Source organism: Salmo salar, chromosome ssa02 (genome assembly GCF_905237065.1).
Source record: "Salmo salar chromosome ssa02, Ssal_v3.1, whole genome shotgun sequence".
Taxonomy (NCBI): domain Eukaryota; kingdom Metazoa; phylum Chordata; class Actinopteri; order Salmoniformes; family Salmonidae; genus Salmo; species Salmo salar.
Genome location: NC_059443.1, coordinates 18,766,494 through 18,783,115, shown reverse-complemented (window position 1 = coordinate 18,783,115; position 16,622 = coordinate 18,766,494). Strand labels below are relative to the sequence as shown.

The 16,622-nt window shown below is 49.1% G+C and overlaps 1 long non-coding RNA gene across 1 annotated transcript; it reads right to left on the bottom strand.

Moving 5' to 3' along the window:
- Nucleotides 1-11,993: 11,993 nt before the first annotated feature.
- LOC106605903 (uncharacterized) lies at nucleotides 11,994-12,804 on the bottom strand. Its single transcript, XR_001328959.2, has 3 exons — nucleotides 12,718-12,804; nucleotides 12,427-12,558; nucleotides 11,994-12,293 (listed from the first exon to the last, which is right to left on the bottom strand). It is a non-coding gene; the product is annotated as an uncharacterized lncRNA (long non-coding RNA).
- Nucleotides 12,805-16,622: the final 3,818 nt, after the last annotated feature.

Here is a 16,622-nt window from a genome sequence, read left to right as displayed (position 1 = left end):
GCTGCATCTCCTGGTACAACTTAGAGAGGAGAGAGATCTGGAGGTTCCTACAGCCAGCTGCATCTCCTGGTACAACTTAGAGAGGAGAGAGATCTGGAGGTTCCTACAGCCAGCTGCATCTCCTGGTACAACTTAGAGAGGAGAGAGATCTGGAGGTTCCTACAGCCAGCTGCATCTCCTGGTACAACTTAGAGAGGAGAGAGATCCGGAGGTTCGTACAGCCAGCTGCATCTCCTGGTACAACTTAGGGAGGAGAGAGGAGAGAGATCTGGAGGTTCCTACAGCCAGCTGCATCTCCTGGTACAACTTAGAGAGGAGAGAGATCTGGAGGTTCGTACAGCCAGCTGCATCTCCTGGTACAACTTAGAGAGGAGAGAGATCTGGAGGTTCGTACAGCCAGCTGCATCTCCTGGTACAACTTAGAGAGGAGAGAGGAAAGAGATCTGGAGGTTCCTACAGCCAGCTGCATCTCCTGGTACAACTTAGAGAGGAGAGAGGAGAGAGATCTGGAGGTTCCTACAGCCAGCTGCATCTCCTGGTACAACTTAGAGAGGAGAGAGATCTGGAGGTTCCTACAGCCAGCTGCATCTCCTGGTACACCTTAGAGAGGAGAGAGATCTGGAGGTTCGTACAGCCAGCTGCATCCCCTGGTACAACTTAGAGAGGAGAGAGGAGAGAGATCTGGAGGTTCGTACAGCCAGCTGCATCCCCTGGTACAACTTAGAGAGGAGAGAGATCTGGAGGTTCGTACAGCCAGCTGCATCTCCTGGTACAACTTAGAGAGGAGAGAGATCTGGAGGTTCCTACAGCCAGCTGCATCTCCTGGTACAACTTAGAGAGGAGAGAGATCTGGAGGTTCCTACAGCCAGCTGCATCTCCTGGTACAAGTTAGAGAGGAGAGAGATCTGGAGGTTCGTACAGCCAGCTGCATCTCCTGGTACAACTTAGAGAGGAGAGAGGAAAGAGATCTGGAGGTTCCTACAGCCAGCTGCATCTCCTGGTACAAGTTAGAGAGGAGAGAGATCTGGAGGTTCGTACAGCCAGCTGCATCTCCTGGTACAACTTAGAGAGGAGAGAGGAAAGAGATCTGGAGGTTCCTACAGCCAGCTGCATCTCCTGGTACAACTTAGAGAGGAGAGAGGAGAGAGATCTGGAGGTTCGTACAGCCAGCTGCATCTCCTGGTACAACTTAGAGAGGAGAGAGATCTGGAGGTTCGTACAGCCAGCTGCATCTCCTGGTACAACTTAGAGAGGAGAGAGATCTGGAGGTTCCTACAGCCAGCTGCATCTCCTGGTACAACTTAGAGAGGAGAGAGATCTGGAGGTTCGTACAGCCAGCTGCATCTCCTGGTACAACTTAGGGAGGAGAGAGGAGAGAGATCTGGAGGTTCCTACAGCCAGCTGCATCTCCTGGTACAACTTAGAGAGGAGAGAGATCTGGAGGTTCCTACAGCCAGCTGCATCTCCTGGTACAACTTAGAGAGGAGAGAGATCTGGAGGTTCCTACAGCCAGCTGCATCTCCTGGTACAACTTAGAGAGGAGAGAGATCTGGAGGTTCCTACAGCCAGCTGCATCTCCTGGTACAACTTAGAGAGGAGAGAGATCTGGAGGTTCCTACAGCCAGCTGCATCTCCTGGTACACCTTAGAGAGGAGAGAGATCTGGAGGTTCGTACAGCCAGCTGCATCCCCTGGTACAACTTAGAGAGGAGAGAGGAGAGAGATCTGGAGGTTCGTACAGCCAGCTGCATCTCCTGGTACAACTTAGAGAGGAGAGAGATCTGGAGGTTCCTACACCCAGCTGCATCTCCTGGTACAACTTAGAGAGGAGAGGAGAGAGATCTGGAGGTTCCTACAGCCAGCTGCATCTCCTGGTACAACTTAGAGAGGAGAGAGATCTGGAGGTTCGTACAGCCAGCTGCATCCCCTGGTACAACTTAGAGAGGAGAGAGGAGAGAGATCTGGAGGTTCGTACAGCCAGCTGCATCTCCTGGTACAACTTAGAGAGGAGAGAGATCTGGAGGTTCCTACACCCAGCTGCATCTCCTGGTACAACTTAGAGAGGAGAGGAGAGAGATCTGGAGGTTCCTACAGCCAGCTGCATCTCCTGGTACAACTTAGAGAGGAGAGAGATCTGGAGGTTCGTACAGCCAGCTGCATCTCCTGGTACAACTTAGAGAGGAGAGAGATCTGGAGGTTCCTACAGCCAGCTGCATCTCCTGGTACAACTTAGAGAGGAGAGAGATCTGGAGGTTCCTACAGCCAGCTGCATCTCCTGGTACAACTTAGAGAGGAGAGAGATCTGGAGGTTCCTACAGCCAGCTGCATCTCCTGGTACAACTTAGAGAGGAGAGAGATCTGGAGGTTCCTACAGCCAGCTGCATCTCCTGGTACAACTTAGAGAGGAGAGAGGAGAGAGATCTGGAGGTTCGTACAGCCAGCTGCATCCCCTGGTACAACTTAGAGAGGAGAGAGATCTGGAGGTTCGTACAGCCAGCTGCATCCCCTGGTACAACTTAGAGAGGAGAGAGATCTGGAGGTTCGTACAGCCAGCTGCATCTCCTGGTACAACTTAGAGAGGAGAGAGATCTGGAGGTTCCTACAGCCAGCTGCATCTCCTGGTACAACTTAGAGAGGAGAGAGATCTGGAGGTTCCTACAGCCAGCTGCATCTCCTGGTACAACTTAGAGAGGAGAGAGATCTGGAGGTTCGTACAGCCAGCTGCATCTCCTGGTACAACTTAGAGAGGAGAGAGGAAAGAGATCTGGAGGTTCCTACAGCCAGCTGCATCTCCTGGTACAACTTAGAGAGGAGAGAGGAGAGAGATCTGGAGGTTCGTTCAGCCAGCTGCATCTCCTGGTACAACTTAGAGAGGAGAGAGATCTGGAGGTTCGTACAGCCAGCTGCATCTCCTGGTACAACTTAGAGAGGAGAGAGATCTGGAGGTTCCTACAGCCAGCTGCATCTCCTGGTACAACTTAGAGAGGAGAGAGATCTGGAGGTTCGTACAGCCAGCTGCATCTCCTGGTACAACTTAGGGAGGAGAGAGGAGAGAGATCTGGAGGTTCCTACAGCCAGCTGCATCTCCTGGTACAACTTAGAGAGGAGAGAGATCTGGAGGTTCCTACAGCCAGCTGCATCTCCTGGTACAACTTAGAGAGGAGAGAGATCTGGAGGTTCCTACAGCCAGCTGCATCTCCTGGTACAACTTAGAGAGGAGAGAGATCTGGAGGTTCCTACAGCCAGCTGCATCTCCTGGTACAACTTAGAGAGGAGAGAGATCTGGAGGTTCCTACAGCCAGCTGCATCTCCTGGTACACCTTAGAGAGGAGAGAGGAGAGAGATCTGGAGGTTCCTACAGCCAGCTCCATCTCCTGGTACAACTTAGAGAGGAGAGAGATCTGGAGGTTCCTACAGCCAGCTGCATCTCCTGGTACAACTTAGAGAGGAGAGAGATCTGGAGGTTCCTACAGCCAGCTGCATCTCCTGGTACACCTTAGAGAGGAGAGAGGAGAGAGATCTGGAGGTTCGTACAGCCAGCTGCATCCCCTGGTACAACTTAGAGAGTAGAGAGATCTGGAGGTTCGTACTGCCAGCTGCATCTCCTGGTAAAACTTAGAGCGGAGAGAGATCTGGAGGTTCCTACAGCCAGCTGCATCTCCTGGTACAACTTAGAGAGGAGAGAGATCTGGAGGTTCGTACAGCCAGCTGCATCTCCTGGTACAACTTAGGGAGGAGAGAGGAGAGAGATCTGGAGGTTCCTACAGCCAGCTGCATCTCCTGGTACAACTTAGAGAGGAGAGAGATCTGGAGGTTCCTACAGCCAGCTGCATCTCCTGGTACAACTTAGAGAGGAGAGAGATCTGGAGGTTCCTACAGCCAGCTGCATCTCCTGGTACACCTTAGAGAGGAGAGAGGAGAGAGATCTGGAGGTTCCTACAGCCAGCTGCATCTCCTGGTACAACTTAGAGAGGAGAGAGATCTGGAGGTTCCTACAGCCAGCTGCATCTCCTGGTACAACTTAGAGAGGAGAGAGATCTGGAGGTTCCTACAGCCAGCTGCATCTCCTGGTACACCTTAGAGAGGAGAGAGATCTGGAGGTTCGTACAGCCAGCTGCATCCCCTGGTACAACTTAGAGAGTAGAGAGATCTGGAGGTTCGTACTGCCAGCTGCATCTCCTGGTACAACTTAGAGCGGAGAGAGATCTGGAGGTTCCTACAGCCAGCTGCATCTCCTGGTACAACTTAGAGAGGAGAGAGATCTGGAGGTTCCTACAGCCAGCTGCATCTCCTGGTACAACTTTGACAGGAGAGAGATCTGGAGGTTCGTACAGCCAGCTGCATCTCCTGGTACAACTTAGAGAGGAAAAATGAAAGAGATCTGGAGGTTCCTACAGCCAGCTGCATCTCCTGGTACAACTTAGAGAGGAGAGAGATCTGGAGGTTCCTACAGCCAGCTGCATCTCCTGGTACAACTTAGAGAGGAGAGAGATCCGGAGGTTCGTACAGCCAGCTGCATCTCCTGGTACAACTTAGGGAGGAGAGAGGAGAGAGATCTGGAGGTTCCTACAGCCAGCTGCATCTCCTGGTACAACTTAGAGAGGAGAGAGATCTGGAGGTTCGTACAGCCAGCTGCATCTCCTGGTACAACTTAGAGAGGAGAGAGATCTGGAGGTTCGTACAGCCAGCTGCATCTCCTGGTACAACTTAGAGAGGAGAGAGGAAAGAGATCTGGAGGTTCCTACAGCCAGCTGCATCTCCTGGTACAACTTAGAGAGAGAGAGGAGAGAGATCTGGAGGTTCCTACAGCCAGCTGCATCTCCTGGTACAACTTAGAGAGGAGAGAGATCTGGAGGTTCCTACAGCCAGCTGCATCTCCTGGTACAACTTAGAGAGGAGAGAGATCTGGGGGTTCCTACAGCCAGCTGCATCCCCTGGTACAACTTAGAGAGGAGAGAGGAGAGAGATCTGGAGGTTCCTACAGCCAGCTGCATCTCCTGGTACACCTTAGAGAGGAGAGAGATCTGGAGGTTCGTACAGCCAGCTGCATCCCCTGGTACAACTTAGAGAGGAGAGAGAGAGAGATCTGGAGGTTCCTACAGCCAGCTGCATCTCCTGGTACACCTTAGAGAGGAGAGAGATCTGGAGGTTCGTACAGCCAGCTGCATCCCCTGGTACAACTTAGAGAGGAGAGAGGAGAGAGATCTGGAGGTTCCTACAGCCAGCTGCATCTCCTGGTACAACTTAGAGAGGAGAGAGATCTGGAGGTTCCTACACCCAGCTGCATCTCCTGGTACAACTTAGAGAGGAGAGGAGAGAGATCTGGAGGTTCCTACAGCCAGCTGCATCTCCTGGTACAACTTAGAGAGGAGAGAGATCTGGAGGTTCGTACAGCCAGCTGCATCTCCTGGTACAACTTAGAGAGGAGAGAGGAGAGAGATCTGGAGGTTCGTACAGCCAGCTGCATCCCCTGGTACAACTTAGAGAGGAGAGAGATCTGGAGGTTCCTACAGCCAGCTGCATCTCCTGGTACAACTTAGAGAGGAGAGAGATCTGGAGGTTCCTACAGCCAGCTGCATCTCCTGGTACAACTTAGAGAGGAGAGAGATCTGGAGGTTCCTACAGCCAGCTGCATCTCCTGGTACAACTTAGAGAGGAGAGAGATCTGGAGGTTCGTACAGCCAGCTGCATCTCCTGGTACAACTTAGAGAGGAGAGAGGAAAGAGATCTGGAGGTTCCTACAGCCAGCTGCATCTCCTGGTACAACTTAGAGAGGAGAGAGGAGAAGATCTGGAGGTTCGTACAGCCAGCTGCATCTCCTGGTACAACTTAGAGAGGAGAGAGATCTGGAGGTTCCTACAGCCAGCTGCATCTCCAAGTACAACTTAGAGAGGAGAGAGATCTGGAGGTTCGTACAGCCAGCTGCATCTCCTGGTACAACTTAGGGAGAGAGGAGAGAGATCTGGAGGTTCCTACAGCCAGCTGCATCTCCTGGTACAACTTAGAGAGGAGAGAGATCTGGAGGTTCCTACAGCCAGCTGCATCTCCTGGTACAACTTAGAGAGGAGAGAGATCTGGAGGTTCCTACAGCCAGCTGCATCTCCTGGTACAACTTAGAGAGGAGAGTGATCTGGAGGTTCCTACAGCCAGCTGCATCTCCTGGTACAACTTAGAGAGGAGAGAGATCTGGAGGTTCCTACAGCCAGCTGCATCTCCTGGTACACCTTAGAGAGGAGAGAGGAGAGAGATCTGGAGGTTCCTACAGCCAGCTGCATCTCCTGGTACAACTTAGAGAGGAGAGAGATCTGGAGGTTCCTACAGCCAGCTGCATCTCCTGGTACAACTTAGAGAGGAGAGAGATCTGGAGGTTCCTACAGCCAGCTGCATCTCCTGGTACACCTTAGAGAGGAGAGAGATCTGGAGGTTCGTACAGCCAGCTGCATCCCCTGGTACAACTTAGAGAGTAGAGAGATCTGGAGGTTCGTACTGCCAGCTGCATCTCCTGGTAAAACTTAGAGCGGAGAGAGATCTGGAGGTTCCTACAGCCAGCTGCATCTCCTGGTACAACTTAGAGAGGAGAGAGATCTGGAGGTTCCTACAGCCAGCTGCATCTCCTGGTACAACTTTGACAGGAGAGAGATCTGGAGGTTCCTACAGCCAGCTGCATCTCCTGGTACAACTTAGAGAGGAAAAATGAAAGAGATCTGGAGGTTCCTACAGCCAGCTGCATCTCCTGGTACAACTTAGAGAGGAGAGAGAGAGATCTGGAGGTTCGTACAGCCAGCTGCATCTCCTGGTACAACTTAGAGAGCAGAGAGATCTGGAGGTTCCTACAGCCAGCTGCATCTCCTGGTACAACTTAGAGAGGAGAGAGATCTGGAGGTTCCTACAGCCAGCTGCATCTCCTGGTACAACTTAGAGAGGAGAGAGATCTGGAGGTTCGTACAGCCAGCTGCATCTCCTGGTACAACTTAGGGAGGAGAGAGGAGAGAGATCTGGAGGTTCCTACAGCCAGCTGCATCTCCTGGTACAACTTAGAGAGGAGAGAGATCTGGAGGTTCGTACAGCCAGCTGCATCTCCTGGTACAACTTAGAGAGGAGAGAGATCTGGAGGTTCCTACAGCCAGCTGCATCTCCTGGTACAACTTAGAGAGGAGAGAGGAGAGAGATCTGGAGGTTCCTACAGCCAGCTGCATCTCCTGGTACAACTTAGAGAGGAGAGAGATCTGGAGGTTCCTACAGCCAGCTGCATCTCCTGGTACAACTTAGAGAGGAGAGAGGAGAGAGATCTGGAGGTTCCTACAGCCAGCTGCATCTCCTGGTACACCTTAGAGAGGAGAGAGATCTGGAGGTTCGTACAGCCAGCTGCATCCCCTGGTACAACTTAGAGAGGAGAGAGGAGAGAGATCTGGAGGTTCGTACAGCCAGCTGCATCTCCTGGTACAACTTAGAGAGGAGAGAGATCTGGAGGTTCCTACAGCCAGCTGCATCTCCTGGTACAACTTAGAGAGGAGAGGAGAGAGATCTGGAGGTTCCTACAGCCAGCTGCATCTCCTGGTACAACTTAGAGAGGAGAGAGATCTGGAGGTTCGTACAGCCAGCTGCATCTCCTGGTACAATTTAGAGAGGAGAGAGGAGAGAGATCTGGAGGTTCCTACAGCCAGCTGCATCTCCTGGTACAACTTAGAGAGGAAAGAGATCTGGAGGTTCCTACAGCCAGCTGCATCTCCTGGTACAACTTAGAGAGGAGAGAGGAGAGAGATCTGGAGGTTCGTACAGCCAGCTGCATCTCCTGGTACAACTTAGAGAGGAGAGAGATCTGGGGGTTCCTACAGCCAGCTGCATCTCCTGGTACAACTTAGAGAGGAGAGAGGAGAGAGATCTGGAGGTTCCTACAGCCAGCTGCATCTCCTGGTACAACTTAGAGAGGAGAGAGATCTGGAGGTTCCTACAGCCAGCTGCATCTCCTGGTACAACTTAGAGAGGAGAGAGGAGAGAGATCTGGAGGTTCCTACAGCCAGCTGCATCTCCTGGTACACCTTAGAGAGGAGAGAGATCTGGAGGTTCGTACAGCCAGCTGCATCCCCTGGTACAACTTAGAGAGGAGAGAGGAGAGAGATCTGGAGGTTCGTACAGCCAGCTGCATCTCCTGGTACAACTTAGAGAGGAGAGAGATCTGGAGGTTCCTACAGCCAGCTGCATCTCCTGGTACAACTTAGAGAGGAGAGGAGAGAGATCTGGAGGTTCCTACAGCCAGCTGCATCTCCTGGTACAACTTAGAGAGGAGAGAGATCTGGAGGTTCGTACAGCCAGCTGCATCTCCTGGTACAACTTAGAGAGGAGAGAGGAGAGAGATCTGGAGGTTCCTACAGCCAGCTGCATCTCCTGGTACAACTTAGAGAGGAAAGAGATCTGGAGGTTCCTACAGCCAGCTGCATCTCCTGGTACAACTTAGAGAGGAGAGGAGAGAGATCTGGAGGTTCCTACAGCCAGCTGCATCTCCTGGTACAACTTAGAGAGGAGAGAGATCTGGAGGTTCCTACAGCCAGCTGCATCTCCTGGTACAACTTAGAGAGGAAAGAGATCTGGAGGTTCCTACAGCCAGCTGCATCCCCTGGTACAACTTAGAGAGGAGAGAGATCTGGAGGTTCCTACAGCCAGCTGCATCTCCTGGTACAACTTAGAGAGGAGAGAGATCTGGAGGTTCCTACAGCCAGCTGCATCTCCTGGTACAACTTAGAGAGGAGAGAGATCTGGAGGTTCCTACAGCCAGCTGCATCTCCTGGTACAACTTAGAGAGGAAAGAGATCTGGAGGTTCCTACAGCCAGCTGCATCCCCTGGTACAACTTAGAGAGGAGAGAGATCTGGAGGTTCGTACAGCCAGCTGCATCTCCTGGTACAACTTAGAGAGGAGAGAGATCTGGAGGTTCCTACACCCAGCTGCATCTCCTGGTACAACTTAGAGAGGAGAGGAGAGAGATCTGGAGGTTCCTACAGCCAGCTGCATCTCCTGGTACAACTTAGAGAGGAGAGAGATCTGGAGGTTCGTACAGCCAGCTGCATCTCCTGGTACAACTTAGAGAGGAGAGAGGAGAGAGATCTGGAGGTTCGTACAGCCAGCTGCATCCCCTGGTACAACTTAGAGAGGAGAGAGATCTGGAGGTTCGTACAGCCAGCTGCATCTCCTTGTACAACTTAGAGAGGAGAGAGATCTGGAGGTTCCTACAGCCAGCTGCATCTCCTGGTACAACTTAGAGAGGAGAGAGATCTGGAGGTTCCTACAGCCAGCTGCATCTCCTGGTACAAGTTAGAGAGGAGAGAGATCTGGAGGTTCGTACAGCCAGCTGCATCTCCTGGTACAACTTAGAGAGGAGAGAGGAAAGAGATCTGGAGGTTCCTACAGCCAGCTGCATCTCCTGGTACAACTTAGAGAGGAGAGAGGAGAGAGATCTGGAGGTTCGTACAGCCAGCTGCATCTCCTGGTACAACTTAGAGAGGAGAGAGATCTGGAGGTTCGTACAGCCAGCTGCATCTCCTGGTACAACTTAGAGAGGAGAGAGATCTGGAGGTTCCTACAGCCAGCTGCATCTCCTGGTACAACTTAGAGAGGAGAGAGATCTGGAGGTTCGTACAGCCAGCTGCATCTCCTGGTACAACTTAGGGAGGAGAGAGGAGAGAGATCTGGAGGTTCCTACAGCCAGCTGCATCTCCTGGTACAACTTAGAGAGGAGAGAGATCTGGAGGTTCCTACAGCCAGCTGCATCTCCTGGTACAACTTAGAGAGGAGAGAGATCTGGAGGTTCCTACAGCCAGCTGCATCTCCTGGTACAACTTAGAGAGGAGAGAGATCTGGAGGTTCCTACAGCCAGCTGCATCTCCTGGTACACCTTAGAGAGGAGAGAGGAGAGAGATCTGGAGGTTCCTACAGCCAGCTGCATCTCCTGGTACAACTTAGAGAGGAGAGAGATCTGGAGGTTCCTACAGCCAGCTGCATCTCCTGGTACAACTTAGAGAGGAGAGAGATCTGGAGGTTCCTACAGCCAGCTGCATCTCCTGGTACACCTTAGAGAGGAGAGAGGAGAGAGATCTGGAGGTTCGTACAGCCAGCTGCATCCCCTGGTACAACTTAGAGAGTAGAGAGATCTGGAGGTTCGTACTGCCAGCTGCATCTCCTGGTACAACTTAGAGCGGAGAGAGATCTGGAGGTTCCTACAGCCAGCTGCATCTCCTGGTACAACTTAGAGAGGAGAGAGATCTGGAGGTTCGTACAGCCAGCTGCATCTCCTGGTACAACTTTGACAGGAGAGAGATCTGGAGGTTCGTACAGCCAGCTGCATCTCCTGGTACAACTTAGAGAGGAAAAATGAAAGAGATCTGGAGGTTCCTACAGCCAGCTGCATCTCCTGGTACAACTTAGAGAGGAGAGAGGAGAGAGATCTGGAGGTTCGTACAGCCAGCTGCATCTCCTAGTACAACTTAGAGAGGAGAGAGATCTGGAGGTTCGTACAGCCAGCTGCATCTCCTGGTACAACTTAGAGAGGAGAGAGATCTGGAGGTTCCTACAGCCAGCTGCATCTCCTGGTACAACTTAGGGAGGAGAGAGGAGAGAGATCTGGAGGTTCCTACAGCCAGCTGCATCTCCTGGTACAACTTAGAGAGGAGAGAGATCTGGAGGTTCGTACAGCCAGCTGCATCTCCTGGTACAACTTAGAGAGGAGAGAGATCTGGAGGTTCCTACAGCCAGCTGCATCTCCTGGTACAACTTAGAGAGGAGAGAGATCTGGGGGTTCCTACAGCCAGCTGCATCTCCTGGTACAACTTAGAGAGGAGAGAGGAGAGAGATCTGGAGGTTCCTACAGCCAGCTGCATCTCCTGGTACAACTTAGAGAGGAGAGAGATCTGGAGGTTCCTACAGCCAGCTGCTTCTCCTGGTACAACTTAGAGAGGAGAGAGGAGAGAGATCTGGAGGTTCCTACAGCCAGCTGCATCTCCTGGTACACCTTAGAGAGGAGAGAGATCTGGAGGTTCGTACAGCCAGCTGCATCCCCTGGTACAACTTAGAGAGGAGAGAGGAGAGAGATCTGGAGGTTCGTACAGCCAGCTGCATCTCCTGGTACAACTTAGAGAGGAGAGAGATCTGGAGGTTCCTACAGCCAGCTGCATCTCCTGGTACAACTTAGAGAGGAGAGGAGAGAGATCTGGAGGTTCCTACAGCCAGCTGCATCTCCTGGTACAACTTAGAGAGGAGAGAGATCTGGAGGTTCGTACAGCCAGCTGCATCTCCTGGTACAATTTAGAGAGGAGAGAGGAGAGAGATCTGGAGGTTCCTACAGCCAGCTGCATCTCCTGGTACAACTTAGAGAGGAAAGAGATCTGGAGGTTCCTACAGCCAGCTGCATCTCCTGGTACAACTTAGAGAGGAGAGAGGAGAGAGATCTGGAGGTTCGTACAGCCAGCTGCATCTCCTGGTACAACTTAGAGAGGAGAGGAGAGAGATCTGGAGGTTCCTACAGCCAGCTGCATCTCCTGGTACAACTTAGAGAGGAGAGAGATCTGGAGGTTCCTACAGCCAGCTTCATCTCCTGGTACAACTTAGAGAGGAAAGAGATCTGGAGGTTCCTACAGCCAGCTGCATCCCCTGGTACAACTTAGAGAGGAGAGAGGAGAGAGATCTGGAGGTTCCTACAGCCAGCTGCATCTCCTGGTACAACTTAGAGAGGAGAGAGATCTGGAGGTTCGTACAGCCAGCTGCATCTCCTGGTACAACTTAGAGAGGAGAGAGATCTGGAGGTTCCTACAGCCAGCTGCATCTCCTGGTACAACTTAGAGAGGAGAGAGATCTGGAGGTTCCTACAGCCAGCTGCATCTCCTGGTACAACTTAGAGAGTAGAGAGGAGAGAGATCTGGAGGTTCGTACAGCCAGCTGCATCCCCTGGTACAACTTAGAGAGGAGAGAGATCTGGAGGTTCGTACAGCCAGCTGCATCTCCTGGTACAACTTAGAGAGGAGAGAGGAGATGAGGACAGGACAGGAGTAGAAAGGAGTAAAGATTGGAGAGGAGAGGTTATCATATCACAGACAAACTACTCAACAACAACCTATAAACAAATGTCTCAATAGCAGGAGGTGAAAAAGCAGGAGGTGGACCCAGTGTGTTTACCAGTATCTGGTCAGAGAGCTGCTGGTGGGAGGCTGACGTGTGATTGGCCAGCTGAACTGTCACTGGTCCTGCCCGCTGCCCACGCCCTCACCAGCACAGAGAAACTATGGGCAGGAGAGACAGTCACCCCCGCCTAACACACACACACACACACACACACACACACACACACACACACACACACACACACACACACACACACACACACATATCCAAGTGGTTTGACACACATTAACCTACATATACAGGGACAAAGTGTAGCGTACCTGAGTGTGTCGTGTTTGTATCTCCAGTACTCCAAGCTTGCCCAGATTCCAGTGGAAGGAGAGACCAGACTCTACACTGCCCAGAGCAAAGGGGTTCTGACTACTGTCACTGCCCATCACATACACTGGCATCTAAACGCACGCACACACACTGGGGTTACTAAACCACATGCACATACGCGCCCAAATACCGTACAAACATACACAGAAACAAACTACACTGCCTGCCACATACATTCATCATACAATAACAATGTTTGAGAGAGAATACAAACATGATCTGTATGTTACCTCAGTGCCCACAGACAGTTTGACCAGAGGGGTCTGGATCCTGACCCCTGTCAGGTTAAACACCTCCACATCCACCTCATCCTGACACACACACACAACGACAACCAGATAATCAACAAGTAAAAAATATGTATATGTGTGTGTGTGTGTGTGTGTGTGTGTGAAGGTGAGCAGAGCTCCGGTGTCCTGAGTGACGGTCTGCAACGCCCCTCTGAGTTTGACCACGCCCACTGCCACTCCACGGACCAATCCTGTGTCGGTGACCGCGGCGATGCGGCTGTCACTCACAGAGAAGCCCACACTGGACTGGGGGCCGCCCTCTCACTTCACCTGAGAGAGAGGTGTGTGTGTGTGTAAGTGTGTGATTGCGTGCAGATAGATGGAGTTATGACATTGACACAGTAGCTAGTAGTACCATGACTTCCATCAGCATCATATTCACTTTGTTGTGAATCTCTAAAAGCCTTTTGAATTGTCATGTGATCCAATGATGAATCAAACACTGTTCAAGACCAGAAACCTAGAAACAGAGTTAACATGAACCTAGAGTCAGAGTTAACAGAAACCTAGTCAGAGTAAACAGATACCTAGAGTCAGAGTTAACATGAAGCTAGAGTCAGAGTTAACAGAAACCTAGAGTCAGAGTTAACAGAAACCTAGAGTCAGAGTAAACAGAAACCTAGAGTCAGAGTAAACAGAAACCTAGAGTCAGAAAAACTAGAGTCAGAGTTAACATGAACCTAGAGTCAGAGTAAACAGAAACCTAGAGTCAGAGTTATAGAAACCTAGAGTCAGCGTAAACAGAAACCTAGAGTCAGAGTAAACAGAAACCTAGAGTCAGAGTAAACATGAACCTAGAGTCAGAGTTAACATGAACCTAGAGTCAGAGTTAACATGAACCTAGAGTCAAAGTTAACATGAACCTAGAGTCAGAGTTAACAGAAACCTAGAGTCAGAGTAAACAGAAACCTAGAGTCAGAGTAAACAGAAACCTAGAGTCAGAGTTAACATGAAGCTAGAGTCAGAGTTAACATGAAGCTAGAGTCAGAGTAAACATGAACCTAGAGTCAAAGTTAACATGAACCTAGAGTCAGAGTTAACAGAAACCTAGAGTCAGAGTTAACATGAAGCTAGAGTCAGAGTTAACAGAAACCTAGAGTCAGAGTTAATAGAAACCTAGAGTCAGAGTAAACAGAAACCTAGAGTCAGAGTAAACAGAAACCTAGAGTCAGAGTAAACAGAAACCTCGAGTCAGCGTAAACAGAAACCTAGAGTCAGAGTAAACAGAAACCTAGAGTCAGAGTAAACATGAACCTAGAGTCAGAGTTAACATGAAGCTAGAGTCAGAGTTAACATGAAGCTAGAGTCAGAGTAAACATGAACCTAGAGTCAAAGTTAACATGAACCTAGAGTCAGAGTTAACAGAAACCTAGAGTCAGAGTTAACAGAAACCTAGAGTCAGAGTTAACATGAAGCTAGAGTCAGAGTTAACATGAAGCTAGAGTCAGAGTTAACATGAACCTAGAGTCAGAGTTAACAGAAACATAGAGTCAGAGTAAACAGAAACCTAGAGTCAGAGTTAACAGAAACCTAGAGTCAGAGTAAACAGAAACCTAGAGCCAGAGTTAACAGAAACCTAGAGCCAGAGTTAACAGAAACTTAGAGCCAGAGTTAACAGAAACCTAGAGCCAGAGTTAACAGAAACCTAGAGTCAGAGTTAACAGAAACCTAGAGTCAGAGTTAACAGAAACCTAGAGTCAGAGTTAACAGAAACCTAGAGTCAGAGTTAACAGAAACCTAGAACCAGAGTTAACAGAAACCTAGAGTCAGAGTTAACATGAAGCTAGAGTCAGAGTTAACATGAAGCTAGAGTCAGAGTAAACATGAACCTAGAGTCAAAGTTAACATGAACCTAGAGTCAGAGTAAACATGAACCTAGAGTCAGAGTTAACAGAAACCTAGAGTCAGAGCTAACAGAAACCTAGAGTCAGAGTTAACATGAAGCTAGAGTCAGAGTAAACATGAACCTAGAGTCAAAGTTAACATGAACCTAGAGTCAGAGTAAACATGAACCTAGAGTCAGAGTTAACAGAAACCTAGAGTCAGAGCTAACAGAAACCTAGAGTCAGAGTTAAAAGCTGCAATTTGTAACTTTTTGGGTGACCGATCAAATTTACAAATAAATGTGTGTTATAGATCTGTCATTCTCATTGAAAACAAGTCTAAGATGGGGTAGATCTTTTCAATGTGCGCTAATTCTATGCTTCCTATTCTTTTGTTTTTTTGCATCTTTTACCTATGGTTTTGTACATCATTTTCAAACTGCTGAAAATAAAACATTTCGGTTATGGAAAATGTATTTCACAGGGGTTTAGATGGTACGATGATTCTCTACACTATACTTGCTTGTTTTGGCACATCAACTGATATTAGGCAAACTATTAGAATTTTAGCAACTAGGAAATGTCAGAGTGATTTCTGCATTGTGTCTGCATGAACACAAACCCACCAGTGGCTCCTCCTGAACCATCATTTTAGAAACACTGATCATGTGTATTTGGTTACCTGTCGTACGCTGCCCAGTGTCAGTGCCAGACCTCGTGGCTGCAGGGTGAATCTGGAGTAGACCTGCATATGAAAACAATGTACAGTTCATCAGGACTGTGTAGACTGTATACTATAGTTTTATGGTGTGTTGTGACAGTACATCAGGACTGTATAGACTGTATACTATAGTTTTATGGTCTGTTGTGACAGTACATCAGAACTGTATACTATAGTTTTATGGTGTGTTGTGACAGTACATCAGAACTGTATAGACTGTATACTATAGTTTTATGGTGTGTTGTGACAGTACATCAGAACTGTATACTATAGTTTTATGGTGTGTTGTGACAGTACATCAGGACTGTATAGACTGTATACTATAGTTTTATGGTGTGTTGTGACAGTACATCAGAACTGTATACTATAGTTTTATGGTGTGTTGTGACAGTACATCAGAACTGTATACTATAGTTTTATGGTGTGTTGTGACAGTACATCAGGACTGTATAGACTGTATACTATAGTTTTAGGTGTGTTGTGACAGTACATCAGAACTGTATACATACTGTATAATTAAGCAATAAGGCCCGAGGGAGTGTGGTATATGGCCAATATACCACGGCTAAGGGCTGTTCTTAGGCACGACGTATCGCGGAGTGCCTGGTCACAGCCCTTAGCTGTGGTATATTGGCCATATACCACAAACCCCCAAGGTGCTGTCGTGTCTTTAGCATCATTAAAATGGAAGACATGTTTATCAAATAACTCTCTGTAATTATTATTACGCGATTAAACTGATTAATCGTGTAACTGTAATTAACTAGAAGGTCGGGGCACCAAGGAAAATATTCAGATTACAAAGTTATAATTTTCCTAATATAACTTTCAGATATTATAATATCTGATCGATTAGTCTCCTCTAATGATGTGTTAGTTTACCTCACGTCAATCTCATTCCAAACGTTGTAAATTGTTGGTTATCTGCATGAACCCAGTCTTCACTATGAGTCATCCATACCTCAATTGTCTTAAAATCATTTATTTACTAATCTAAGTAATTCACAGAAATGCATAACAAACAGATATGGTTACAAGGAAATGATAGGAGAATGTGCCCTAGTGGGCTAAACCGGCGTGGCGTCTTGTTACACAAAGAAAGGGGGTTGGGCTTGAATGAAAGAGTGGGAAGACTGAGGAACCAAGAAAGCAGCTATGCCATTTTAAATACAGTATCGTATGCATTCTAAATCACCACCCATTTGGAAAAGGAAAATGCAATAAATATTTACTCTGAGCTGCGCTTCGGTAGGTTGGTCGTAGATGCTGGCCAACAGAGATCTTCCTGTCCTCGGAAGAAT